We start from the raw sequence: 11,725 nt of genomic DNA on the forward strand, positions 1-11,725 counted from the left end.
CAATGAATGAAGAGCTTGACCAAATAGAAAAGAACAACACTTGGGAGCTAGTTCCTAAACCAACTAATAAGAATGTTATTGGCACCAAATGGGTATTTAGAAACAAGATGAATGAAGAAGGGAAAGTTGTCAGAAACAAGGCTAGATTAGTTTGTAAGGGATATGCTCAGGTAGAAGGGATAGATTTTGATGAAACTTTTGCTCCAGTTGCAAGGTTAGAATCCATTAGGATGTTCCTAGCTTTGGAAGTCTTTAAGGGTTTTAAAGTTTATCAAATGGATGTTAAATCAACATTTCTAAATGGTGAGTGAGAAGAAGAAGTCTACATAGAGCAGCCAGATGGATTTGAAATAGGTGATTATCCAAATATGGTATGCAAGCTTAAGAAAGCATTATATGGTTTGAACAAGCTCCAACAGCATGGTACTCAAGACTTAACACATATTTGCTACAATTGGGTTTTAGGAAGGGAACTGTGGACAACAACCTCTATATCATGGCCATAGAACAAAATTCCATCGAAACTTGCGAAATTTCCACCGAAATTTCCCATCTTGCAAAATGCAAAACGAAACTCATGAGGACTGAAAAAAAGTCCTTAGTTTCGATCGAAACTGTCGAAATTTCATCGAAACTTGTCAAAACCTGTCGAAACTTGGTTCAACCCAGCATGGTAAAAAAATCAAGGGAAACATAAGTTTCGACCAGGTGAAAATGGGAAACTTAGGTGGAAACTTGGGAAATTTTGAGGAAATCGCGAGGACTTTTCCGTACAAGTTTCGACAGGTTTTAGAGAGTATTTTGGGGTGGGATCCTGTATTTAAGCTAATTAGAGTATAAAGAATGCATTTGTTGTATTTTGCTAAAAAAATTAATGTAGATATGTCATTCAATGTACATAACATCAATGTAGAGTTGTCCAAAAAGTACATATAAACTTAACTACTTAAGCACATAACATTCAATATATAATTTCTAACTTTAAAATAGTTCACAATAAAAAGAAGATACAACTTAGTGTTAAGAGGAGTGCCAAGAGTGTATTCATCCCGTGAGCCGAATAGTACCATGCCTGTAACATCCTCTCCTCCAACCAACGAACATAGATATCCCATGACATTTTATGCCTATGGTTGTCAAGTTAATTGACAACTATAACTTTATGAGTCTGGTCATCAATATGCTTAAGATAACCAACCTGAGGGAATACGCACTTTGGATAGGGAAGTCCTGATGGAGGGGGTATTTGTCGTGGGTATTTGGGGAAACATGAAATAAACAAAAAAAATTGAAAATTTGGGAAGGCTACAAAATTTACAAGAAAAAATCCCAAGTTTCCACAAAATTTCTCAGGTTTTCATGAAATAACCTGGTAGAAACTTGAGTTTCCCTCGAATTTCTTACCATGGTCATGGCTGAGAATTGTAGCAAATTGGTAGTTATTGTGTATGTGGATGATATCATCTTTGGAGGTCACTGTGATTAAATTTGTCAAGGTTTTGCAAGGAAGATGAAGATAGAATTTGAACTGCATATGCATTTCATTATTGGATTTCCACTTCTGGATGGCATTTGAGAGGCAATAATATTTTGGGGTCTCATGGCCATTTGTCACTTCAAGGATCATGGTACCACAAGCAATTTGGAATAGAAACGTCTTAATGAAAGAAAGTTGTAACTCTTGAAATAAAGTTATCCATTAATGTTATTTAATATATCGTGTCCGTAATGTGAGGTGAATTGAGTGAAAGTATGGAAATTGTTTGTAGATTTTTGGTTTTTTTGGTTGAATTGATAGATTTATATAAGGGATGGAAACTATAGATATAACATTGAATTGGGTGTAATTCATTTTCCTATGATTCCCTACAAATATACTGCTAAGATTATGAGACCTAGCATTTTATTATCTAATAATCACAATTAAACACAATTTGGAAATGAACAGCCCAGTAATCATCCCGGATTAGCCGAAATCTGGCTTCGATTATAAATGCTTGGTCTTGTGGTCCTGCAGCAATGTTTGTCACTCATTGATCAAGCTGGGCTCATAAACAAACACAGAAAACAACAACAACAACAAGAAGAATCAATATTTCTTTTCTCGACTGGGGTTAAAAGAACAAATTAAATTCTAGACTAATATGCAGCAATACGTTCGACTTAATTGGTGGTGGTATCAGTAACATATCACCTGAAGAATGAAACCTCCATAACCAGCAAGTAGAGGATGTGTAACAAGGTTTTTCAGCCCATAAAGCAGGTCTGGTTTCATTTTTTCCCCTGACTTTGTATAGGTTGGGTCGGTTTTTGTGCTGGCTGCCTATTTTTTACATGACAAAAGTGATGGCCAATGTTGGTGATAAACTGAACCACATAAAACTGAGTCCCCCCCCTCCCTCATGTTTTCTTTAACTACATCACTCAAAAACGTCTTTCTCTAATCCTAATTCATGGCATCTAATAGTTGACAGTTTTACTCTGGAAGGTATTTGTTCATGATTGGTTTATGCCTTCTTTCATTCCCATCGTTGATCAAAATATGATTTGATTCAACGATCCAGTGTTGGTTCTTCATTTTTTTTATAGGCTAGTAACAGAACTTGTATTGGAAAAGAAATGGATGTGCATCATGCTCATCAAATTCAAGTTTTGTGTGCTTGAACAACCGGGATTGTGAAATCAAAACTTCTACTGGAATTCAAGTTCTTCATGTTAATGGACTCAGATACCATCTTAGGAGTTCATGGAGAGAGGAGTTACATTGGACTGCTAGTCATATGCACAGAAATTCCTTGGTCGGGCATGTTTGTTCCTTTTCCTTTGGCTACTTGATCTATAGGATTTATGAATGAACAAAATGATGGAATTTTTTTGGTAGATATGAGACTATGGAAAATGTGCTCCAGCACGTCATTAGTGATAGGGGCGGACTCAGGATTCAACATTTTGGGGGGCCGAAGAATGAAATTCTAGATAACCTTCTTATTAGGGAAGCACTAATGCTTTTCCGCTACACATATTGTGTGGGCTCTTATAAAACCTATTGGGGATCCCACCTCTGAATTATTTTATTAAATAATAGTCTCACATATTTTGTGGACCCACTCATTTGAAAAAATAGATAAATTATTGATAATATATTTTTTTAGACAAAATATAGATAAATTAAAGCAAAAATACCCAAAAAAAACTCATAATTCAACGCTAGAAAGTTACACGCAAACCAAAATTTTCTTTGACAAGAGACACAAACCAATTTTAAAGTTTTTTTTTTTAAATTTAAATTAAGAGATGCAAACCAATGGTAGTTTTACTTTACTAGACATTTTATTCACAATATAAAATCATTTTATATAACAAAAAATGTAGAAGAAATAAAGAACAGATAATCAGGGAACTATTTTTCGGCGAAATTCGCTAGTTTCGCTACTGAGCGAACGGAAAGGTTGCTTCTAAACAAGATGAGCGAGATTCCGCCGTTTATCACCGCCGGCGGTCTCCAACTGTGCGTCGCTGTGAGAGAGAAAGCTTGCCCTTGGAAAAAAATACTTGCAAAAAATAGCTGGAGATGTTAGAGACGACTGACGAAGGTGGGAGAGAGAGAGTTAAAGCAAGATTTTTGTTTAAAAAAATATTATTATATTATTACTTTTACATGATTGATTGATGTTTTGTACCTTTGTAAGAATTTCTTATATTATTTTTATACTTTTTCAACTTTACATTTATTACATGGATACTCTCACCTTTTGTAATTATTTCTTATATTATTTTTATCAATTTTACATTTATGTTACATGGGTAATCTCACTACACACTTTAATAAATATATTTTGATTTTTGAAATTTGAAAAATCAGGCAGCGAAATGATTTCGCCATATCGCCCGGTTTGCTACCCGGCGAAATAAACGATACTTCGTTCCTTGCAGATAATATAAAATCAAATAAAAAGAATAAGAAAAAGATAAACAATAAATAAATTGAGAAAGAGTACTTAATGATAAGCGCCTTACAATTGATGGGTTTAATGGATGCAAAAACAGAAGACTCTCCACTGATCAACATGGGTGGTGTTCATGAATTGTTCTTTGAATTGCTAGAAGCATCAGATGGTTGCTGAGGCTGGTTTCCTACAGTGCTTGCTTGGTTGGCACAGAGGGTGATTGCTGTACACGTTTTTTCAACTTCAGCTTGTGTCATGTCTCTGCTTTTTCAGTTCATTGATGACCTTTCTCCACCCATGAACCGATCTGCATTCCTTGCTTGAGCCTCGAATTACATGATCATTATTGCAGTAGCTCTTGTAATTTTCTCAAAATGATAAGGGATACATCCTACACCAGTTAAGGACCTGCTGTGGTGATACCCAAGAAGGATCTTATGTTCAAAAACACTAAATACACATCTCAAATATGGAAAACAAAATTGAAGGTTAAGTTTAAAGTTTTTGTGTATATGATAAAAAGTTGATCTTTAGAGAGGTCATGACCAATTAGGAGAGGCACTTTGGAAAAGAATATAGTAGAACACTTTGCGGCATAATTTGGTTTACATGTTTATGGTCTTGATATAGTTTGTTTTGTTGGATTACTTGGGAAGTAATGTCATGATTTTATTTGTATGTGGATGGATTTATGTAAACCCATCAGCTTCTGACTATTTATTTATTTCTTTAGGTTTTTGATGCTTCCTGGTACATGCATGCCAGATGAGCAGAGGAATCCAATACAAGAGTACCAGGTGCAACTGATGATTCTGTTTCAACTTTCCTTGGTTCTATGAATGCCTTTTGCCATTGCATTTTTACTCATACCACGGTAGTCTTTTGCTTCTTATATTCCAGATTTCCATTTCAGCTGAAATTCGGTTACAGCAAAATGAAATAGCAAATTTGACCCTCCTTGCTTAACACCTGTGTTTACTTTATGAATTTTATTTTATTTTATTATTATTTTTTTGGGTGCTGAATGGAAACTTGGAAAGGATGTTCAGAGTATTAGATGGAGGCTTGCCATGATGGGGTGCTTCAGGTTTTGATGTTAGAATCCAGTGCTTCTGGAGCTGCAATTTTGAAAGTTTAGGGCTTCCAGTGAAGCAATAGAAAATGTCTGTCAATTAAGTTAAGTTATTCTTATTCATCCATCTAGATATGGTATTGGATTCTTGCTTTGTGTGTGTGATACTGATGTCTTCTATTGCACACAATTGTATTTTTTTTACTTTTACATCGTCTATACTACTTTATTTTTTATGCTAAGTGAATTTTGTTAAAAGGAAGCAGGAAAAAGGAGAGCAAATGCAGCTATATACATCAACAGCTATAGTCATAAAACACAAGTACTAACCAACTACCATGACTTGTGCTCTTGAAGTGAAAAGAGCTAAAATTTCTCTTTCATATATGAAAATCCTTATGTGCAAATATTCAAACATTAAATTGCCTAACCAATATTGAATATTTTCCGCAGACTATTCAAGAGTCAAGACTGAAAATTTTAAGCACAAACCTTCCATAGTTATTGAAGCTGACCATGGTAAACTTGAAAAAGAATCAGTTTGCTCGCTACCAGCTCAACCAGATTGCTTAGATTTGGTAGGTGATTGACTTCCTCTGCCAAATCAGAACTTTCAAATGTCCTTTAGTTTTTCTTTGCATTAATATTTTACCTCTTAAATTTCGTCAATTGCTGGAATCTAAATGCCTCACTCATAGCGCTTCCTTGTGTCATTTAATAATAGTGATTCCTAGTTCATTCAACTTAGCATTTTCTGTTTCTCTTGTCTGCTTTTCGTTTGATTTCTATCTATTTTTTGCTTCTTGTATTCTTGTTTCTACAGGTAGCCCCTATTACGTTTTAGACAAATTTTCAGTGACAACTCGTCTGATTACTTAAAAAGGTTTGGTTTCACATTTGCAACTATGTCTTACTTTATAGAAATATGAGATGATTGTCTCCCTAAATCGCTGTAGCTATCACACCAATCATTTATCCAAAATCTAAATGTGTCAATTGCAATACCAATTAGAAGACAAAAGCTTTGAATTAAAATTCCATAAGCTTAAAAAGGTTTGGTTCTTCATTAGCGATTGTTTCTTATTCAAATTGCTTATTGTAGTTTTGTTAAGGTTTGGTTCTATGTTTGATTTTATTTTTTACAGCTAGAAATCTTGTCTTTTAGGCAACACCAGTACAAAAATAAAGGTGTTAGAACGAACACCAAAAAACTATGAAAAAAATTGGGAACAAAATGAGACAACAAAGATTTAATGTGGTTCACACACCAATGTGATGGGCCACGTTCATTAGCAAAGAAATAGACCTTTCACTGTGCATGAAAGAAGATTACAATGGATAAACCTCAAAAATACCCAACAAACCCAAATCGGTATTACAAAGTCTCACCCAAAACCCCAAGGCAAAATTATGACAACGACTTTATAAGAGAAATTGTATTCAAATTGGTTATGGGTCTGTCCAAGACCTCTGCTTCCATCACAAATATCAGAAAATGTGTCATTAATTGGTCGTAAGGTTTTTCATTCTTTGTTTGATTTATATTACAAATAGGAATGTTGTCTTGTATTCCACACCAGTATTGAGAAAGGCCTTTTTTCGTGCATGGGAAGGGGGAACTGTTAGTATTGATCTCTTCTGTCTAATTAGTCCTGTTTTTCCTTTAATATATTTGGGCACTATCTCCAAGCAACTCACTCCTTGTTCTATTTGTTTCAGTTTAGAAAAAATATCGAGGATAAAGAATACCAGCATATAGATGCTCGCTCTAAGGCCAGCTATTCAATTATTTAAGGATGTCATCTTTTAGTTCTGTTTAGATTACTCAATTAGAGTATCAATTGTACGTCCTATTGTGTGATTTACCTCACGTAGAACAGTTTCAATTGATTTAGAGTAAATTCTCAGTGACATGAAATTGCCTACAAGGGGAGGATTATACTTCCATTCTATACATATTTATGCTTAATTTTGTGTATCTTATTTCTAATAAACAGTCCTTTATTTGATTGTAAATTTAGTGTGGTAGTTATTTATGGTTAAAACAACTTGCACTTTCAAGGCATGTATTTCTCTTCTAATAGCCAAGATTTTACGTTGAAAATTGACTACAACAGTCTTGCTTATTCTTAGGTGTTTTTCTCTGTTAAAATTAATGTCATTTTAGATCTGCATTATTCTATGAATGTTGGTCTCTACATTTTTCATCCTTGTGTTTTCTGATCTGAATCTAAATTTCTTTCCAACCTGTCAGCTTTTCTGTTATCAGTAGCTGTTGTGTCATCAAATATTTCATTTTTAGGTCATCTTCTTTGCTTGTTTTATGATAGTTCCCAATTTAAAACAAGCTTTTAGCCTCTCTTAGGCTGACACTCAATCAAATCGATAAAAAATGGAAGCATAAATCTAGAACCCAATGGAACCAGCTGGGAGATAGAAATGCACAGTTCTTCCACATCACAACAATGAAGATAAGAGCTAGAAACAGAATCAGATCATTAAACTATAATGGAATCAGTTTTAAAGATCCCAAGAACATTGAAGCTGCCTTTGTTTCTCGCTTCAAATCAGTCTACACCTCCTCGAAGCCTTGGATTGAAGATTCTTATCTTGATGTGATCAGAGGAAGGATCACAAATGATCATATCAATATCTTAAACTCCCCTGTTTCTGATGATGAGATTTACTCTACATTCTCAGCATTCCTAATCAAAAAGCTCCCGATCCTAATGGTTTCTCTAGTGGCTTCTATCATTCAGCTTGGGAGATCTGTAAGCATGAGATTTTTGCTCATGTTAAAAGCTTCTTTGATACTGCCTCTTTTACATCTTCAATCAATCAAACATACATATCTCTCATACCCAAAGTGGAGACACCCTCTTCGGTGAATGATTATAAACCTATCAGTTTGTGCAATGTTAGCTATAAAGTCATCACCAAAATTATGGTTAATATCTGTTATTCCCAGATTGACACTGAGAGGGGGGGGTGAATCAGTGTCTTCAAAAATTCACCACAATGTGGCTGGGTCTACCAGACAGTGTATCTCCACTCTGCAATCAAGGCACTCCAATATGTGCAACAAAGAAAAATAAACAAAAACGCAATGCACCAGAGTTTACGTGGTTCAGCCAAATTGCCTACATCCACGGAATAATACCCAACATAGGGTTTCGTATATTACTCAACACACTCTTAGATATTTTGACTGCTACAACAGTCCAGGAACACCAATCCCTGTTATAGTCTAAAATGCAATTCAGACAAGGGCACCAACCCCAACCCCCTAGACAAGCTCCAACTTGCTAGGTCACATTATTTTGACTGCTACAACAGTCCAGGAACACCAATCCCTGCTTTAGTCTAAAATGCAATTCAGACAAGGGCACCAACCCCAACCCCCTAGACAAGCTCCAACTTGCTAGGTCACATTATTTTGATCACTACTCAACAGTCCAGGAACACCAATCCCTGCTTTAGTCTAAAATGCAATTCAGACAAGGGCACCAACCCCAACCCCCTAGACAAGCTCCAGCTTGCTAGGTCACAATGTAAACCAATAATTCAAGTTCCCCAAATTACATTCATGAGATAGATTCTTCATCACTAAACATAACCTCGAAAATAATAGACAATCACTTGTGAATACGGGTTACCTCAACTTATGTAAGATGCATGGTAACAATACTTGTTTCTCTTTTTCTCCAACTCCTTTTTTTTTTCTTTTCTTTTCAATCTTTTTCAGTTTTCTCTCTTTAAAAAAGCCATACAACCATGTTCCCTTCTTTTCTTCTGCTGCTTCTCTTTTCTTCTCTTTCACTTTCTTTCTTGTTCAACAAAACAAAAGACTTCTTATTCCCATGCTTCAGATCTCCATAGCCAACCAACGTCTTCTGGTTCGACCTCCACGCTATTCCCAAGCTCCTCAAAACGTTCTCCCTTTTGCTGGAGTTTGCTCTCCTTTTATAGATTAATTTAACTCAGAGTTCGAATCAAACTCAGAGTTCCTATCTGACTTAAACAAGGAGTGTTTTAACGTACAAATCGGACTAACTTCTAGATCTCCAATGAACAATCCCACCGTTGGATTTGAAGATCAAGAAGTCGTGAAGCTCTCCTCCAAAAATCAGCTCAATCGGACACTGGATGACCATCCGATGAAGAGGTTGATCAAAACTGGACTCAGAGTTTGAGTCAAACTCAGAGTTCCTATCTGACTTAAACAAGGAGTGTTTTGACGTACCAATCGGACTAACTTAGAGATCTCAAATGAACAATCCCACCGTTGGATTTGAAGATCAAGAAGTCATGAAGCTCTCCTCCAAAAATCGGTTCAATCGGACACTGTATGACCATCCGATGAAAGGGTTGATCAACGCTGGACAGAGACCCTCAAAAACGGGATTCTTGAGTTTTCTTTATTTGAATTGGATTCTTTCTCTCAAATCTAATTTCCATATCAAAGCCCACTTAAGTTGCCAACAATGACAACACCTTCATTTTAGGCCAATGGAACAACAACTTTCTATCTCCTCCCCCCCACCCCCTTCCCCTTTTTTTTTTTTTTTTTTTTAAGGGAGATGTTTAAATATTTTAATTTTTTTTATGGGAGGGGGCGCACCAAAAAAAAAAAAAAAAAGAAAAAGGGGGGGGGGGGTTTTTGGGTTTTTAGAAGGAAAGAGAAAAACAAAAGAAAAAAAAGTTTTTTTTTTTTTTTATTTTTTTTTTCTTTTTGCTTTTCTCCCCCCCCGGATATATTGTTTTTTTTTTTCCCCTCTTTTCCCCCCCCTTTTTTTTTTTTTTATTGGTTACCCCCCAACTTTTTTTAAACCTGAGGGGGGGGGGCCCCCCCCCTTCCCCCCTCTAACCCGAGAGGTTTAAGACAAGGAGATACCCTTTCTTCTTATGTGTTTGTGTTATGTGCTGAAGTGTTATCCAGCCATATTGAAGAGGCTAGATTTTGTAAAAGAAAATCTAGGGAATCAAACTCAACAAAGGGGGTGAAAGTTTATCGCATCTAGCATTTGCTGATGACCTCATTTTGTTTGGTCAAGCGAATCATAAAGCGGCAGATCAATTCCAAAAAATCATTGACAAATATTGCCAAGTATCTGGGCAAGCTTTAAATGCTCAAAAAACAAGAGTTATACTATAGCAAAAGCACACCAAGTCAAACTAAAAAGCAACTGACTGAGCAGTTTAATATGATGATAACATCTGAATTAGATATATACATGGGTATCCCTCTATACGGTGGCAAGTTAAACCAGAAACATTGCAAGGGTCTGATTGAAAGATTTCAATAATAAACTCCAAGGCTGGAAAGAAAAGCTCTTAAGCTATGCTGGGAAAGCTGTCCTTATACAATCGGTGACTCAAACAACGCCAAATCACTTTATGTCGTGCTTCATTCTCCCAAAAAAATGTAACTATGCAAAGCAGGTGTGGAGTCGATTTAGAATCTGTTGGTGGAACCACTCTGCAGATATAATTGAACAAATATCCAAATGAATAGCATCAGCAAAAAATCACACTATTGAAGGTCAATCTCTGTCCCTTCACTTAATTACACTTTTGATTATATGGTCTTCTTTCAATAATGCAGCTCATGGTAGATCATACAAGAATCCAAAACAAGCTTGGTGGCTGGCTCTCTCATTGACTGCTGAATCACACCATTCATCTGCTACTGTGGCTAGAGGAGAAGATTCAAGAAAAAAATATTCACTGGATAGCCCCTCCAAGAGACTTTATCAAATTTAACATTGATGGTTCATCAATGGAAAAAGCGAATGGCAGTTATCAAGCAGGTATTGGAGGAGTTGCCCGAGATCATAAGGGGCAGTTCATTCTCTGTTTTGCTTCTTTAAGTGGGAACTTCAATGCTCTTCAAGCCGAAGCAGCAACAATGAAAAAAGCCTTACAAATAGCAATTTCCAGCAACTTTAGAAAGGTGATTTTTGAAGGAGATAATGCAGCAATTATTCACCTCGTCAAACACAAAGAGAAAGCAGAGCCGTGGAGTATCAGGCATATTATAGAAGACATCCATGTGATGAAAAAAGAATTTGATAACAGTATTACATTCTTTTAGTGTAAGAAAAGTTAAGCATGTTTGAATGCTAGATTTAGATGAGATTTTTAACCTGGAAAGATTTTGACCTGGATCATTCATTCGATTGTGGCCATAGACAGCTCCGTGGTGTGCATTAATTGCGCAGCACTAAAGCTCTTCTATTTTTAATTATTATGTTTTGTTTGCAGCTATCTCCTTGAATAAACCAGTAGTTACATCTTGTGGTACTGGTATAACAACTTGTGTTGTTGCGCTGGTGAGACATATATCTCTGCTAAAATAAGAGAATATAGATCTGCGAGGTGCTGAAGTGTTCTCCTAGATTATGACATTTGGAAAATAGTGCTTATGGTCGATTGCCTTGCAGGGTCTCCATCGGCTTGGGAACACGTACGCCTGTCTCCACTTCACAAGTCGAGTAGTTTGGAAGAGTACTCAGTTTAAATCACATCTTGATTTAGCATTCTAATATATAGGATTTTTATCAAAGAAATTTGACCATCCATTTCCCTTTGGATGAGGGATACTTGTTCATTAGTCACATCCAATGGTTCATAATAAATTAAAATAAAAAATTTTTATCTTCTAAATCTTACCTCAACTTTTGGACGTGACTGATAGGCATGTATC

At 35.8% G+C, this 11,725-nt stretch overlaps 1 pseudogene; it reads left to right on the forward strand.

Moving 5' to 3' along the window:
• The window catches only part of LOC149005493 (thiosulfate/3-mercaptopyruvate sulfurtransferase 1, mitochondrial-like), a 148,623-nt pseudogene that overhangs the window by 58,872 nt on the left and 78,026 nt on the right, over positions 1 to 11,725 (forward strand).

The sequence above is a fragment of the Hakea prostrata genome, chromosome 9 (genome assembly GCF_041222555.1).
Source record: "Hakea prostrata isolate BN-2017 chromosome 9, UWA_Hpros_2, whole genome shotgun sequence".
In the NCBI taxonomy this organism is placed as follows: Eukaryota; Viridiplantae; Streptophyta; class Magnoliopsida; order Proteales; family Proteaceae; genus Hakea; species Hakea prostrata.